A 3481-nucleotide genomic window follows, 5' to 3' on the forward strand; every position below is an offset into this window, starting at 1 on the left:
AAACTTGTTTCACATTAGCTGAACCCGAACATTAAGGGCTGAGACAGGAAAGAGCATAAGGTGTCTAGGAAATTAGAAAGTTACAGCTGAGCAAGTTTTGAAAATGAGAGGCACATTTTACATCCTTTAGATGTAAAGGGCTTATAGAAAGCCAAATTTCTTAGAAACTTAATATAACAATATAAACAACAACAACAAAAAACAAAAACAAAAACCAATTGAATGCTGTAGTATTGAAGGGTAACTCAACAGTGTCTAAACAAAGCACTTTGTGGAATCCATAAAGGGAACCAGTGACCATCTGAAGGGACAGTAGGGAATAGCTGAGAGACTGATCTCATATAACAAGTGGGACATCTGAAGCTAAGTGTGTCTAATCTGTTTAGTGAGCTAGAGATCGAGAAGAAAATTGAGATGATAAATATATAAAATGGCTGAAACACAAAGAAGAACTTACATCCTATTATGCAAAATCTTTCCCTAAGTCTTCTACCACAGAAAATGCTCTCAATGTGTTTACTCTTTGTACTGCTTTCTTTGGGCAAATTTTCACTTGGGAAATTTCATTTCATCTATACTAACATTTTTCTAAAATGTTTTAATTCTTTTTACTCCAAGAACACCAAAATGCTACAAAATCACTTTAGATATAAAATTGGCTGTTTAAGCAAGAGAAAGTTTCAATGTCTCTAAAATGGGGATGTGAATTCTTGCCTACCTAGTTCACCTTATATTGTTTTAAGGTTCAGAAGAGATGATGGATAGCAAAGTACTTTACAACCGAAAAATCCTTTACAAATGTGAGCTGTCATCATTACCATTCTCCATGCCCTGTGTATGAACCCAAAACAGTTCTCGGCTTTCATTCGTCATGTCATTCTTCTGATTCTTGTAGAGCATGTCCCACAAGATTTTTATCATCAGACTATTTTAATCAACGACAAATGCATTTTCTTGAAAGCTTAATATTGTTTCTATTGCAAATATTCTTTGAACTCTTGAGGAAGCCTAATATGCATTTCAAGGGCCATTATACTTTCGAGGGTTTTCTTCCTATCTCTTGCATTTCATAGCTACATTTTCTACATATTATGTGGGTTCAATGAAAGTATTCCATCAGGCAATGTGCTGTATAAAAACTTAACTGTTAAATCCCATTCTTTCTCCCCACTTCATCTTTTCTCATTTCTGAATTTAAATTCTCATATCACCTATGGGCGCCATTTGGTGCCACCTGTTGGTCATAAGAATGAAATTAAACATTGAAGTTTTTGTAAGGCAGAAGATACGGTGTTGATGCAATCCCCATCAAAATCCCATCAAAATTCTTCACAGATCTGGAGAAGACAATAATCAACTTTATATGGAAAAACAAAAAACCCAGGATAGCCAAAACAATCTTATACAATAAAGGAACGTCTGGAGGCATTACCATCCCTGACTTCAAACTCTATTACAGAGCTACAGTATTGAAAACAGCTTGGTATTGGCATAAAAACAGAGAAGTCGACCAATGGAATCGAATAGAAGACCCTGACTTTAACCCACAAACATATGAACACCTGATTTTCGATAAAGGAGCTAAAAGTATACAATGGAAAAAAGAGAGCATCTTCAACAAATTGTGCTGGCAAAACTGGATGTCAATCTGTAGAAGAATGAAAATAGACCCATATCTATCACCATGCACAAAACTCAAGTCCAAGTGGGTGAAAGACCTCAATATCAGTCCAAACACACTGAACCTGATTGAAGAGAAAGTGGGAAGTACTCTACAACACGTGGGCACAGGAGACCACTTCCTACGTATAACCCCAGCAGCACAGACAGTAAGGGCCTCATTGAATAAATGGGACCTCCTGAGACTGAGAAGCTTCTGTAAAGCAAAGGACACTGTTGCTAAGACAGAAAGGCAACCCACTGACTGGGAGAAGATCTTCACCAACCCCACAACTGACAAAGGTCTGATCTCCAAAATATATAAAGAACTCAAGAAACTAGACCGTAAAAGGCTAATCAACCCAATTATAAAATGGGGCACTGAGTTGAACAGAGATCTCTCAACAGAAGAAGTTCAAATGGCCAAAAGACACCTAAGGTCATGCTCAACTTCCTTAGCGATCAGGGAAATGCAAATCAAGACAACTTTAAGATACCATCTTACACCTGTCAGAATGGCGAAAATAAAAAACACCAATGATAGCCTTTGCTGGAGAGGTTGTGGAGAAAGGGGTACACTCATCCATTGCTGGTGGGAATGCAAACTTGTGCAACCACTCTGGAAAGCAGTGTGGAGGTTTCTCAGGAAATTCGGGATCAACCTACCCATGGACCCAGCAATACCACTCTTGGGAATATACCCAAGAGAGGCCTTATCACACAACAAAAGTATATGCTCTACTATGTTTATAGCAGCATTGTTTGTAATAGCCAGAACCTGGAAACAACCTAGATGCCCTTCAATTGAAGAATGGATGAAGAAAGTATGGAATATATACATATTAGAGTACTACTCAGCAGTAAAAAACAAGGACTTCTTGAAGTTTGCAGGCAAATGGATGGAAATAGAAAACACCATCCTGAGTGAGGTAAGCCAGACCCAAAAAGAGGAACATGGGATGTACTCACTCATATTTGGTTTCTAGCCATAAATAAAGGACATTGAGCCTATAATTCGGGTTCTTAGAGAAGCTAAATAAGAAGGAGAACCCAAAGAAAATCATATAGGCATCCTCCTGAATATTAACCTTCATCAGGCGATGAAAGGAGACAGAGACAGAGACCCACATTGGAGCACCGGACTGAAATCTCAAGGTCCAAATCAGGAGCAGAAGGAGAGAGAGCACAAGCAAGGAACTCAGGACCGCGAGGGGTGCACCCATACACTGAGACAATGGGGATGTTCTATCAGGAACTCACCAAGGCCAGCTGGCCTGGGTCTGAAAAAGCCTGGGTCAAAACCGGTCTCGCTGAACATAGCGGACAAGGAGGACTACTGAGACCTCAAGAACAATGGCAACGGGTTTTTGATTCTACTGGACCTATTGGTTTCGTGGGAGCCTAGGCAGTTTCGTGGATGCTCACCTTACTAGACCTGGATGGAGGTGGGTGGTCCTTGGACTTCCCACAGGGCAGAGAACCCTGATTGCTTTTTGGGCTGACGAGGGAGGGGGACTTGATTGGGGGAGGGGGAGGGAAAGGGGAGGCGGCGGTGGGGAAGAGACAGAAATCTTTAATAAATAAATAAATAAATTAAAAACAAAAACAAAAAAAAAAAAAGAAGATACGGTGTTGACCTCCTTATTTAGTGGAGCTTGAAATTAGACATTGGTAGGAACCCAGATCAAAAGTTGTTGAATCACTCAGTTGTCACTGTTTTTAATGCTTTTTATATCTCTCTTGCATCCCTTTTCCAAATTAGTATTACTCCAATGCTTACAGGGTTTGTTTTGACCTTTGACACAGTACCAACAAAAGAGTA

The sequence above is a fragment of the Alexandromys fortis genome, unplaced genomic scaffold, assembly GCF_014885135.2.
Source record: "Alexandromys fortis isolate MF-2015 unplaced genomic scaffold, M_Fortis_MF-2015_v1.1 scaffold_74, whole genome shotgun sequence".
NCBI lineage: Eukaryota > Metazoa > Chordata > Mammalia > Rodentia > Cricetidae > Alexandromys > Alexandromys fortis.